The sequence below is a fragment of the Myotis brandtii genome, unplaced genomic scaffold (assembly GCF_000412655.1).
Source record: "Myotis brandtii unplaced genomic scaffold, ASM41265v1 scaffold143, whole genome shotgun sequence".
Lineage (NCBI taxonomy): Eukaryota > Metazoa > Chordata > Mammalia > Chiroptera > Vespertilionidae > Myotis > Myotis brandtii.
This window is the reverse complement of record NW_005355115.1, coordinates 4,300,038-4,314,450: the sequence shown is the minus strand read 5'-3', so window position 1 is coordinate 4,314,450 and position 14,413 is coordinate 4,300,038.

Here is a 14,413-nt window from a genome sequence, read left to right as displayed (position 1 = left end):
GCGAGGGCGGGAGAAGGGAGGAATCAGGGCCGCCCCGTCTCCTCCAGCTCCTGGGCCCGAGCCCACTCCCAGCCGGGGCTGAATCTGGGGAGCGGAGTCCCAGGCTGTCGCGGTGACGAATGTGTGAAGGCCGCTGCCAAAATCGGGCATGGCCGGCCTGCAAAGGTGCGGACGGGGTTTGCGCTGCTCCTTCCTGGATTCCCATCCTGTGCCTCCTCCCCGAGGAAGCGAACCCCGCTTTCTACAGGCCAGGCAGGCAAAAAGAGTCCAATCTGCCTTTTCTTCAAGCGCTCAGCATTTCCACGAGGGCGTGGCCCTCTCTCCGCCTTCTTCCCCCCTCACCCCCTTCCCGCCTGTATTCCCTGCCTGGGTCACACCTGAGAGTCACCCCTGCGGTATGGAAGTGCTTTACAGGAGAGCATCAAACTACCTGCACAGCCTGGACTGGCAATAGGCCCCCATCAATAAACCACAAGAAACTTGGAGGATGATTGTGGCAGCCACCCTCCCTGGGGAGCCCTGCTCCGGGCTTCCCCCCTCACCCCCTTCCCGCCTGTATTCCCTGCCTGGGTCACACCTGAGAGTCACCCCTGCGGTATGGAAGTGCTTTACAGGAGAGCATCAAACTACCTGCACAGCCTGGACTGGCAATAGGCCCCCATCAATAAACCACAAGAAACTTGGAGGATGATTGTGGCAGCCACCCTCCCTGGGGAGCCCTGCTCCGGGGACCTGGTCCGAGCTCATCACTGTCTTCCTTTGAAGAGTGGCCTTAGGCAGGGGGGGAGTAGAGAATGGCCTTTTCTGACATCTTCCTGGCTGCCGGCTGCTGAGGGGTTTTGGTGCCCATGGAATCAACATCTCGGCCACCCCTGGTTGTAAAAGGAGAGGTGATTGTAGCCCAGGACCCAGGGGTAAGAACAGGCTCCAGGGATTTGTGGGAGGTGTTTGTGGAGCTGCCCTGTGTTCCTTGTGATGTGTGGGGTGGTTATGGCTCCTGGCAGAACCCACATCTGCTCCCAGAGGAAGTATGGAAGTTTTTTTTTTTTTTTTTGTGCAGCCAGGATGGGGGCCCAGCCATATGGGTGAGCAGCCCGAGCTCACAGGCTTCCTAGGTCAGCCAGCTGTTTGGGGTCTGGGCGTGCGGGTCGCCTGGCATGGCTGCCTTCGCCGCGGATGTTTCGAGTTCTGGAGTCTAGGGGAGATTCTGGTGGAGACGGGGCTCTTGTGCAACAAATGCTAAATTCCTTCCGTGAGAAGAGGACTCATGTTAACGGATGTTAATCGGGTGACTGGTGTTTAGTGGGGGGGCTTCTATGGGGGAAGTTAGGGCAGGCCGAGGGCTGGGGACTGGAGGTCTGGAATCTCCTCTGGGGGTGGGGGGATGTCTTGGGCTCAACAAAGGAACATTTTAATGAGAGCCTTAAATCAGTTCCACCAAATGTGCCCTGGTGTGGGACCTGTCCATGTGCTGTAAACAATTTCAGTCAAGGCTTCGGCGCCTGCTGTCTTCCAGCGAAATTGGGGGACCCAATCCACCCCTGGCCGGCATGACTTCAGGGGGCAATGATTTTTAAATAGATTACAGTAGATTTTCCCATCTCCTTGTTTGTGTAATTAGCCAGAGTTGTAGGGAGACCCCGCTGTTAATAAGGTTGGAATAAGGGACTAGGTTGGGACATTCTGAAGTTTGGGTAATGACGCTGTAAACGGCTGAGTAACTTTCCAGACTTTGAGATCCCTGTTGTGATAAGTATAGTGGAGGAGGAGGAGGAGGGAGAGGGCTTAACATTTGCAACCTGGGATTCTGGGCCCCAACTGCTTGGTCAGTTGTGGTCATTCCCCATCCCCGTTCCCATCGTCACCCCCCACCCGCTCCATTCTTTCCTCCCGGCTCTTATTTCTTTGGGGAAGTAAAATTGTCACGTTCTGAGAGAGGCTGTTCTGCAGACTCCTCGAGGCTCTGCAGCCTGTAATTCAGGCTTAGGAGTTGCTTGTTATCAGTGATGGGCTTTCTTAGATGTTGGGAAGGACAGTGGGAGGGCCCGGGTGATCCCGGCACCGCACTTGCCAAAGGCACCGCACTTGCCAAAGGCACCGCACTTGCCAAAGGATCTCGTCAAGCTCCTGGAGCTCAGAGCAGGGTTGAGTGGTGGAGAGAGTTCAGGCCGTGGAGATGAAATGTTTGGCAAAACAGCAACTCCAACTCTGACAGGCCCTGTGTCCCTGGGCAAATCTCTTGACCTCACAGTTGGCCTCCTCTGTAAAGGTACTTACTTCCTGGAGTTGTGCTGAGGATTAAATGTAATGAGTATATAAAGGGCTCCTTTCTTGTTCTTCCTCTCCTGTGGTGTGCTTCCAACATACCTTTCCAGCTCTACAGTCACCCCAACAATAAACATTGTCCACCAACTGGAACCCTCCATTCCACCCCAACCAGTCTCATTCCTGACGCCTAAAACACACATGGCTTCTCAGACCTTTCATTCCTCTCTGGCCAGTCCCCAGTCATGGACTCCCTCCCCACCTCTCTCTCTTTCTTAAAAAAAAATTTTTTTTTATTGATTTCAGAGAGGAAGGGAGAGAGAGAGAGAGAGAGAGAGAGAGGAGAGATAACGTCAGTGATGAGAAAGAATCATTGATCCTCCTGCATGCCACCCACTGGGGATCGAGCCCGCAACACAGGGCATGTGCCCCTGACTGGAATCAAACCCAGGACCCTTCAGTCCGCAGGCCAACACTCTACCCACTGAGCCAAACCAGCTAGGGCTCCCCATCTCTCTTTGGCCCAGCTCCACCTCATCCCCCAAATTGTCCTCTCTCTCCTGCCAGAAAGTGGATGCCTGATGAACTTCTGGACTCTTAGGACACCTTCCATATTTTTGTCCCATATATTTAGGCGTTGGGTTTTAATTTACTGAAGGGCTCTCCCTTTAGAATTCAGTACAGTGGTTTATAATGGGTCCGTATTTGGTTTATTAAAAAGGTCGATGCACCTTTTGGGTAGATGGCAGAGTAACCAGGGGCAAAGGTGAACAGCCCCTTTGCCTCTAGGCATTGGGGTCCGTGTGCCCTTTTCAGCTTCTCTGGGTTGGGGTGCCTGTTGTTCCTCCTTGTGTCTGCTCTGCCGTGACCCAGTCAAGGACCAGCTCTTCCTCCTCTGTTTCTGGGCTGGCTGTTCTTTGTGGTGCTTTCTGAGTTTTGATGTGGCTACTGGCTTTCTCCAAGAGTTCCTGGGCGTGGGCAGCCACCTCTACATATGAAGCTGACCTGCCTGGGAAGGCCACAGCTTAAAAACCGTGAACTGGGTAGGGGCCTTGATTATCCACAACTTTGCCACTCAAAATAAGGTCCAAGGACAAGTGGCATCAGCATTTCCTGGGAGCGTGAATTAGAATCCCAAACTACGTTTTAACAGTCTCCTCAGCTGACTGTTCCCCAGAGTTCCAGAAGTCCTGCTCTAGGCATCTCTCCTTACACAGAAACTGGTTGCAACAGGACACATTAGGGGTCCTGGATCTTGCACAGTGTTTGGAGAGTGAGCCAGTTCATGTGCATACTCTTTGGTGTGATGTGTGTATTTAAAAATGACCTCACTCTGGATTGAATTTGAATCAAATTCTTTTAGGATACTTGTCTATTAAATATGTGACATTAGCCCTGGCCGGGTGGCTCAGCTGGTTGGAGCGTTGTCCCTTACACCAAAGGGTGGTGGGTTTTATTCCCGGTCAGGGCACATACCTAGGTTTTGGCTGTGTTTCTCCATCTCTCTCTCTCTCTCTCTCTCTCTCTCTCCCCCCTCCCCTCCCTCTTTCCCTCTCTCCCTTTCTCTCTCTAAAAATAAAAAAACATATTCCCAGTGAGGATTTAAATTTTTTTAAAAGAAATGGGTGACTCTAAAAGGTTCACAACATAATGTGATGTTCTGTTCCTCTTGGAGGCTCAGTTTTTCTCAGAGGAGCATGTGTCTATTTTATAATGAAAGCCAGTGGAGAAATTGAATTTGTTAGGCAGTAATTTGGTCAGTGGACGACTTTTCAGGAATACAGTTGGTTCCTAAAGGGGGGTGACGTCTTCACTGGGCCTTGAGAGTCGTGTTGGAGCATTTCATGTTTTGGAGTGATGAAGGGGTTTGTGTGAGTTCGTGTTTAAACCAGGGCAGTTTCTGTGAGATTCATCTGGGATGGAGATTGGCTGGTTCAGACTTAATTTTTGAGCCAGCAGCAGTTTGGGGCCAGGGATTGAGTCTTCGGTGTTTTCCTAATGGAAGAAAGGGTCATTAGGACCCTGGGTCCCCTGGCCTCCCATGGCCTCCCTAACCTCAGTAGTATGCCTTTCTGCTGCTTCTCCCCCCACCCCCCTCCTGCAGAGCCACATGGTGGGGTTACAGGCTCCCAGCCCGTGGCTGCTGGTGAGGGCTCTAGCCTTGCCCTCCAGCTGCCGGCCTGCCTCTTTCTTCACTTCCTGCTCTGGCCCCCCACCGCCTGGTCCTTTTTTGCGGGTGTGGAAGTTCTGCCTGGTGGCTGGGTTAGAGTCCTGTCTTGGGGTTCTCTGAGTTCACTGCTGAGTGCACACTTGGCCCTGCCGAGCCCCCTGGCGCTTTGGTGGAGCTGGCACAGGAGCTGCTGCAGCTAATCAGCGGTTTGAGGAAGCCCTCTGTAGTATGTCACTTTTTCCATCCTCTTTTCTTCTCTGGATTTGGGCCGTTTTCCTGCCAGCAGCAGTGGGGCAGGGAGGGAGCTTTGTTGGAAGGGTAGACATACAAAGGCGCCTTTCCCCTCTTGCTGCTTGGTTTGGGTTCTCCACGCTCTTGTGTCCCCGGGCGCATTAACACTGAGTGAATGCAGCGCTGAGTGGAATGCAGTCTCCCTGGGGTCCTGCAGATCCCAAGTCCCTGCCAGACGCTTCGACCATCATGGCGAGTACGATAGGCACCTGCTGGTTTAGGTGTGTATGTGACTGGGTCCTGAGTCCTGGGGTGTGGATGATGAGCCGCAGGTAAGGAAGTACAGTGTAGACGAGTTGTTTCTCAAAAATGTGGTCCAGAGACCATCTGTGAATATGGTGGAGGGCAGGTAACCATAGGTACTGGTCAACATTTGGGTTGCCTGGGCTTTCCTGCAGACTTGCCCATCAGAATTGTTTGGGGCAGGAGTAGAAGGTGCATTTCAGTTTCTTTAGATTATGTTGTATTTTTTGAATAGCTAATCCAGTTACATAGTTCAGATCTCAAAAGGAAACTGCATTTTACAGGAGCTTCCCAGGAGATTCTCACCTTCACTCAAGTTTGAGACCCACTGGGTGGCCCTGAGGGGAATTTGTCCGTCTAAGGAGGAGGTGTGGTGATGAGAAAGAGGTTGGTGTTCATGTCAAGGGGCTCAGGAGCAAGTCAGTTAAAAGTGTCGGAGGCTCTTCTATGGGTGACGCTGTCTCAGGTGGGGTAGGAGGCAGGAGGGAGACAAGATGGAGAGGTGTGAATCAGATGAAGTATAAAGAAAGACACCATTTGGAATTGTGCTAAATGGAATAGAACATTCCAGAATGTGTAGGATGGTAAGTCAACGACGCAGGTGCAAATGGGAAGGGCTTCAGAGAGGAGAGAGGGTTGCTAGCTAGTAGCTGTAGGCTGCATAGGGCATTGGACCAGGAGCCTGAAAACTTGGGTGGTCCTTGTTATAATTCGTCAACATCCAGGCACGATAAAGGAAGAGTGGTGACATCTACGATCCTATGACACTTGCTTTTGTCTGTTCTGGTCCTGGCTCAGTTGCTGCCCTACCCACACAACCCTAAGCGGCGTCATTCACCTTTCCCCGCCTTAGTGTCCTCTTCTGCAAAATGCAGATGAGGCTGATCCCTGCCTTGCAGGCTGGTGCTCCTGGCTGTGGAGATGGTTGCCCAGCGAAGCCGCCCCTCTGGCCAGCCCTGATGTCCCTTCCCGGAGACTGCCCTGACCCTTTGCATCCCTTTACGCACGGTGTCAGCTTTTCTTCCCAGCCCTCAGTCTCTAGAATGGTTTGCAGGGGCTCAACAAAGTCGCTCTTGACCGGCAGCTCTAGAAATGGTTTCCTCGTTCGAAAGCACAGACTTTTCTCAATGGGTCTCAGTATTCTAACAGCAGCCCAGAAATGTGGGCGCAGCCGCTGTGCGTTTCCTGGTGGGAATTCTTCCTCCGTCTGTCCCAACAGCCGCTCCTCCCCAGGGTGGTCAGCGCTGGCGCAGGGCCACCATCTCCCCCGGCACGCTGACGTTCTTCCAGGGAGCGGGTAGTACGCGGCATCTCGCAGCTTCTGTCCTCACGGGGTGGCTGTGGGGGTTTCCCCGGTCGGTCACTCTGTGTAACTTGTGGGAACTTCTGTCAGCGCCTTGGGAGGTTCCTGAGGTGCTGTGTGGTCTCCCTGGGGGTGGTGAAGGTGGTCAGAGTGGGCACTAGCGTACACTGGCTCTCCTTTGTCTGCTTCTTGGGGTGGTGGGCAGTGAGGAGGATGCTTGGCTGCTTTGGGGACTGCCGAGGTGTCTCAGCCGCTAGCTCACACAGTGCCTTTGTGCAAAGGAGAGCGAGGCACCGTTCCTCCAAGTGAACGCAGCCCTGCACCAGGACACAGGGCCGTGGCTCGTGGAGCACAGGCCGTGTCCGACTGGCCGGGCACCTAGAGCTGTGCACATCCTGCACAGTCATACGTGACCGTCCCGTTGCAATGAGGGCTTTGCAACCGGCGGCTCTTTGCGTCCCATGGACCGCGGTGAGTTTCGTGACTTCTAATAATGTTTCAGGTGAACGCTTTTCACTGCTGTCCTGCCTCCTGTGGTGGTAGGAGAAGCCTGGGAGGTTGGGGTCCTGGCTGCACCCACTCTGCAGTATGTGCCTGTGGCTGCTGAGGTCTCAGCCTGTGTCTGGGCTCCTCTCCCCGCCAGAGGATTTTGCTGCCTTGCAGATGGAGGCTTTTAGCCTCTGTGATCATTGATAGAGAAGGCTGGCTGAGTCTTCGGGTCAGAGGGGCAGGGCTGCTCAGCGTTTACTTCACAGTTAATGAGGAGCTTCAGGCTTGCCCCTCTGCCTGGGCACCCCTGGGCCTCCCGTGGCCCGACAGAACGCGTTGGGGCATTTCTGACTCAGAGGAAGTCCTGTAGTGGAAATGACGTCAGTCACAGAGACGGGGCCTCGGTCTGGATGGGCTCTTGTTCAGTGTACCCTGGGGGTGTGCATCCCTCTCAGCCTCAGGAGGCACTGAAGGAACACTGACCAGGCTGGGAGTTGGGAGACATGGACCCTACCCCCACATTTGCCCCAGACTGTTGGAATGACGTTGGGCAAGTCCCACCCACCGCTTGGGCCTCAACTTTAGAGCAGAAGACCTTGGAGGACCCTTTACTGTGACCCTGACCTTTGAGACTGACCCGACCCAGGATTGCCATGCACACCCTCCAGCTGTGTTTGTGCCACACTTACAGGCTCCCTCCTGGCCTTTGGTTTGGGGAGAGCACTTTAATCGGAGGGCTGCATTTTATTCTGGAATCTCTAGTGCGTGGGCACAGATGCGTTTAGACTTGATCAACTGGTGCTGTGGGTATAATTCCCTGGGTGCAAAGGAGAATGGAAAGGCTTGAGTAAATTTGGGGGTGGGTGGGAGAGAGGGGGGAGAGAGAGAGAGAGAGAGAGAGAGAGAGGTTTCTTATCTGAGTAAGAGAAGGCAGAAATACTTACCTGGTCAGTCCTCGGGTATTTGAGGGGCTACTGCCTTTTGCACAGACAGGAGGCCACTGAAAGGAGGCTTAATGTCGGGAAGCAGGGCCTGGGTGTGCTTTGGGAGAGCCTCCTGTAATCACCAGCGACTGTACCCAGCTTTGCAGTTTACCAACCGCTTTCACTCACACTGACATTTGATCCTGTCAACGCAGCTCAGAGGGCAGGAGGAGGATGCAGGGTTTTTTGTTTTGTTTTGTTTTGTTTTGTTTTGTTTTGTTTTGTTTTGTTTTGTTTTGTAGGGGGAGGGGGTGGGAGGCATTTGACAGGCACAGAAACCGAGGCAGAGTGTGATCTGCTCAGGACTGCGGAGCTGATAATAGAGCCGATTCCCTGTGCTCACATGTCCTCGTAATGTGTGTCCTCACTAGAAGCCATGAAATGTCGAACGCACATGCCTTGGAACCGGGTCATCTCTGGGGAGTGGATTTTGCAGATGAGATAACTCACTCTCTGAGTAGGTTTAGGAGCCGTCCAGCCAGAATCAGAGGGAGGAGTAGCCTTCGTTCTTTCTGCATAAGGAGTGTATCAGTAACATATTTGGAGAGATCTTTAGGGCCACAGACCATTTTTCTCCCCTGTTTTTGTTACAGAACAGTCAGGTTAAGGTTTTCAATGGCCCATTCTGAAGTTTGTATACATCTTTACATTTTTAGAGTTACGGTCAGACTGTATGTAATCTAGAAGTCTAGGATATACTGTGCCCAAATCCCCAAGATTTGAGCTTTTCTCATGAACCCATGGGTTCTTAGACTCTTCGCCTGGTGCTTCTAGGTCATGGGCAGTGACAGGCCCCAGCTTGCAGGTGAGCTGCCACATTCCAGACCAGTGTGCCTGCTAGGAGCTGCACGCTGGGTGATGCCTGGTGCAGACCACGTAGGTGGTAAGGAGTCATCCCTGCTGTGGTTATTACTAGTTTGCCGTCTCTAACTGCTTTTGTATGGATAGATGTGCCCGAGTTTGGTGATAAAGACCCTGGCACATAGTAGGGATACAATGGATGTAGGTTTCCCTTTCATTTCTGACTTTGGAGGCGAAGTCTTTTTTATTTATTTATTTTTATTGATTTCAGAGAGGAAGGGAGAGGGAGAGAGAGAGATAGAAACATCAATGATGACAGAGAATCATTGATCGGCTGCCCCCTGCATACCCCACAGTGGGGATCGAGCCCAAAGCCCAGGCCTGTGCCCTCACTGGGAATCGAACCGTGATCTCCTGGTTCCTAGGTCGACAGTCACCGCTGAGCCACACCAGCTGGGCTGGAGGCGAAGTCTTTTAATTCTCAAGAGGTTCCAGAGAGGTGGGACAATGACCTCTGACGTTGCAGGAGATGGAGGCTTTTTTGGGGCCAGGTCTGTCTCCCTTTAGCCGAGCTGTGACTGCTCTTGGCCGTCCTGCTGAGTTTGTGCTTCTGCCCTTGAAGTTCTCAGATTCCAACGTGGGAACTTACGTTCTCTCATGGAAGGGTGCAAAGTGACACTTCGGTGTTCTGACTCTGTTTAGCTCATCTAGTAAAAAACACAAAGCTGTTTCCTGGCTGGGAGACGAGTGAGAAGGACCCTGTCACGCCAGCAGGTCCTTAGAAAGGTGATGTGCTAGGGTGGCATTTGAGCTCCCACGTTCATTTCCTGAAAAACAAAACAGATCACAGAGAAAACGGTTGTCATGCAGCCTTAGGGGGGGAAATACAAGGAAATGCTGTTGGTCTTGGAGCTCCAGCTACAAAGAGCAAGTCATTCTATCTGGTCGGTTACTTCAGCAGGTTAAACTAACTGTTGAACTGACCGATTTAAAATATGTCCAACTTGCTAGCTGTATTGTCACCTGTGATCTGGTCTCCTCCAACCCAGGAGTCCTGGCCAGAGGAGCTTTGAGAGAAGGCGGGGGTGGGAGGGTGGGTGGAATGGTGGGTCCTGGAACCGCCCTGGGGGGCCTGCAGGAGGATCTCTGTCTTTTATTCCCCTTTCCCCAGTTTCTGAAAACTCCTTAACACAGAAAGCTTTTATTTAGTAAACACATGCCCCTGCCTTGATAAAGAAACCTGATTTCCTTGGTGTAGAGTGTTTGTGTGTGTGTGTGTGTGTGTGTGTGTGTGTGTGTCCCTTTATTTATTTTAAATGTTATTTATTGATTTTTAGAGATGGAAAGAGGGAGGGGAGAGAGAGATCAATTTGTTGTTCCACTTACTTATGCATTCATTGGTCGTTCCTTGTATGTGCCCTGACTGGGGATCGAACCCACAACCGTGGTGTATCAGGACAACTCTAACCAGCTGAGCTCCCCGACCAGGGCTTATTGTCCTTTATTTCTGTGTAAGAGGCTGGGATGCTGTCTCTTTACCTTTGTTTCCAAGGCTTTTAGAAGATGGTCTGAGAGGTCCTGTCGAGCTGGCCTGCTGGCTCTGGCAGCAATTTTAGGCGAGTCTCTACTTGAGCCTCCCCATGAGACTCACTTTCCCAGGCCCCCTGAAGCTGCTGCCGAGACCCAGAAAGGGGGCAGAGGACCCGGGGCCAGCCTGGCCTGGGCTTGGGTGGCACCCCTCTGTCCCCTTCCCACCGGCAGGGATCAAAGCAGCCTCCTCAGGGAACAGGGAAATACCTCTCCCAATAGCCCCACCAGTGAGTAAACAGCCAGGCCTCTTGCAGCTTTTGAAGCGCGGGCTTCAGGCCTGGAGGAATGCAGAACATTTCATTTCAGGAGTGGACTTAGGTTTCCACTGCGCTCAGTATTTGCAAATTTGAAACAAATGCCCTCATTTAGCAGCAGGCAGGCCGGGCAGTAAACGGGGCTGTTGAGGGGCATTTATGGCAGTCACAGGTATTTGTGGGAAGAAGGACCCCAGCCGGTTCGGGGACGGACACTCGGTTTATGGTGAGGTGGCTTGTACAGGCCCCGGCCAGGTCTCTGGTGGAGGGTTGTTGTTAGGTGGGCTTTGCCATAAAAAAATATAGCTGCCTCCTGCCCCGCCAGGAAGTATCTCCTTCTGTCAGACAAAGGGGTTTGGATGCTGTTTATCCCCCAGGGCTGATGCAAAGGGCCCTGTCCTCCCTCTTGCTTGGCTGCCGAAGTATCAGGTTTCCAATGAACCCTTCCTTCTCCCACTCCCAGGGCTTGAAAGGCTCATTAAATGTGCTTTACATGTAACAAGTTGGCTGAGAGGTGCCCCCTCGCTTCCAGCCAGTTTGTGAGGAAGGAGCCAGGGAAACCTGTTTTCCTTTGTTGTTGTTTCTGGAAGCAGGATCTGTGATGCTGCAATGGCACAAAGGCCATGATTTCAGGGATCAGCCAAGCAAGTGTCTGTGCCTTTGAAGGGGCAGCTTAACCTAGGCGGTCTGAGGCCGGGCCACCCCCCTCCGCCACCCCAGGCAAATTCAGAAATCTGTTTGGGGGCCGAGCTCCGGCTTCACGGTTTGCTCCCTGAGACACCTTAGTTCACTTCACTTCTCTGAGCCCCAGTTTCCTCGTTGGTAAGATGGGCACAATCATACCAATCCCATGAGAGATCATGTGAGAATTAAGAGAGATAGTACTATATTTCATTTACTCTGTAACATTTTCGACAGGTGTCCCGCAAGAATTTTTAAAACATGCAATACCAGGCTAGTCTGGGGGCACTGACCTGTTTTCTCTTAGATTGTAAAATAATAATAATAATAATAATAATAATAAATAATAACAGCCAACACAACAATAGCCGTCTGGTGTGAATGAATCAAAATTATACCTTTCGGTGTGTGTGTCAGATCTGCAAAAAATATATATATTTTTTGGTGTGCTGCAGAATTTTAGTAATTAGTGTACGTGTGCCATGAGATGAAGAAGGTTAAAAAATCGCTGCTCTACTAGTATAAGATGCTCTTTTCCTCCCTCCAGTTTTACATCTTTGAAAACAGGTTGTGACATCAGTTACGTAGCATTGTTTTTAGTTTCATTGGTACCGTTCTGTGGAACCTAAATAATGGCACAACTTAAAATAAGCGACACCTCTGAGATTCCGTGTATATGAAGGACTTAGTCTGTCATATAGCGAATGCTCAATAAGAGATAGCTGCAGTGTGATGAGGGTGATTGACTTACAGGCTTGCTTTTGTTTCTCATCCACCAGTAACTTTGAATAGAAACTGTTGGTTTTTTTTTAGTCTGGCACATAAATAACTAATGATGCTTAAGGCGGCATCATGGTGTGTGTGTGTGTGTGTGTGTGTGTGTGTTTCGGGGCGGGAGGTATGGCAGGGGGACTTTTAATTCCTTAGAAGGCAAGAGATACCCACAAGAGAAAGGAGGTAGATGTCCCTAAGAGGGTAAAGAGTCTATTATGGAAAGAAAATTCCTCTCTGATGGTAGAGTCTCCGTTTAAAAGGCTGGGCGATTCCTCCGGGACACTGGAGACTCGCTCCAAGAATGGATTGTCTGGTAGGCAAATTAAGACAGAACCAGAAGAGAGTAATTAAGGACGCAGAGAAGTACCACAGAGGATGCCGGCCAGGGGATGGAGACCTGAGTGGGGCAGGCAGGAGGCAGACAGGAGATGCTAGCCTTCTCCTCCACTCCCAGGAGGCAGTTGTGTGGGGTTGACTCAGGCTTTGTGGAGACAACTGGTGTTGTCCATTCGGCTTGCTGCTGCCTGAGCACTTGCTGCTGAATGGCACCTTTTCCTCTCCTGGGCTCAGGAGGCCCAAAGGCCAGGCGGTTCTGCATTTGGTTGAGTTCTGGTTCATGTGATGGTAGAATGGGTTGGTTGTGGGGTCGGGGTTTAGATGTCAGATGTATGTATTAGTGAATGTCAAGAGCAAAGCTTTTTTTTTTCCTTTCAAAAAAATTATTATTTTTTTTGTTAATCCTCACCTGAGGATATTTTTTCCATTGATTTTTAGAGGGAGGGGAGGGAGGGGAGAAGGAGGAGAGAGAGAGAAACATTGATGGTGAGAGATACATCAACTGGTTGCTTCCCACATGTGCCCTTGGACCAGGAATTGAACCTGAGACCCTTTGGTGGGAGGGCTGAGGCTCTACCACTGAGCCACACAGGCCAGGGCTTTTTTCTTTTTTAATAGATTTGTTTCAAACCTTCTAGATGTTCACTTTTGTAGGCTTAGGCACTTCTCTGCCTTATAGGGGTTTCAGAATGCAGGATTCTTTCTGTGTTCTTGCCCAGAATTTTAACTCTCAGTACCCAGCTAGGAAAGGGGCTGATTAATGGATCCACCAGGAAGGCAGGAACTCAGGTCCGAGGTCTATGAGGCCCATCCCTTCTATGGAGTGAGTGCCTCTCTTACCTTCCCTTGGCAGTGTTTTGAAGAAGAATATGGTGTAGATAGATGGTGGGCTGTGAACAATCAGGAAGAACACAATTGAGGTGCTAAGGTAATTCCAGTGCTCTCTCCCTGAAAGCCTTTGCTATAATGGGAAGGGCATTTTTCATGACATAGAACTTATTTTTGGAGGCCCTCTGAAATTCAATGTGAAATTTTCTTCTGGGGCACTCGACTTTCCCATCTTCTCTGTCCTGTGAGGGTTGAAGGAGGCAGTGGTTAGCCCTGTTGGTTGGAGCGTCATCTCATCCTATATAATAAAAGTCTAACATGCAAATTTAGGACCGGGAGTTCAACCAGGAGTTTCACCAGGGGGCGGGGTCGGCTGGCCAACCACCCGTGGCTCCTCCCCGCAGCTGGTGGGGTCAGGCAGTGGTGACAGGCAGCCAGGGGAAGGGAGGCCTCCGGCAGCCGGCAGCCACTAGGGACCCTACCTGTGCATGAATTTTGTGCACTGGGTCTCCAATATGCCAATAAAAGCTGTGGGTTCAATTCCTGGTCAGGAAACATACCTGGGTTGCGGGTTCTATCCCCAGTTGGGCACGTACACATCAATGTTTCTTTCTCCGTTCCTCTCTAAAAATCAATAAAAACACATCCTCAGGCGAGGATTTAAAAAACAACAACAATGAGGCAGTGGGGTTCTTTCCAAACCAAGTCAACAAATACTTTAACGCCCCTTTTATGTCTCAGGTACCCCAAGTGATACCTATGGGCCCTCAGTTGTCCTCACGTTAGCCAGTTGCCCAGTTTGAGTCACAGCCTCCCGATTCCTTGCTGCATCCATGACTAGAAAAGCCTAGAGAGGACTTGCAAGGACCTGCTGCCAGCTGCCGGCCTTGGGGGAGAGGACTGTGGCAGCTGAGTTAACAGCTGCCTGTTCGGGGCCGGGCTGTGGCCTCAGCCCTCGGGAGAGGTGTTGATCAGGCTGACGGGCAACAAATCCCCCCTGAGCCCTAGGTTGGAAGTAAATTTGTTAAAAGTTGCTCTTAGACTCCTGACAAATTGCTTTCAGTTTTTGCTGCCAAAGAGAACTCTGAAAACAGGGTGTAAATTGGGTTATTTATACTGTCTCTGTTTTTGTTGCTTCCATGAAGTAGGTGTAGGAGGGCGCCGGTCCAAGGTAGCTTTTCAGGTTCTGGTTGCTCAGGTACCTGGCATCGGGCGAAGAAGAGGAGGAGGGGTGGGGGTGTTGGGGTGAAGTACCCTTGAATGCAGGATGTGTGGTGACCAGACAGGCCTTTGAGGTGCCTGGGACCAGCCTCTTCCATTAGATCAAAGAAATACCTTTTGTTTTCCCTCTCACACTTTCCTCTGCCCTGGAGCCAGAGTTGTAAAGAGGTGGAGTTGTGAGGGT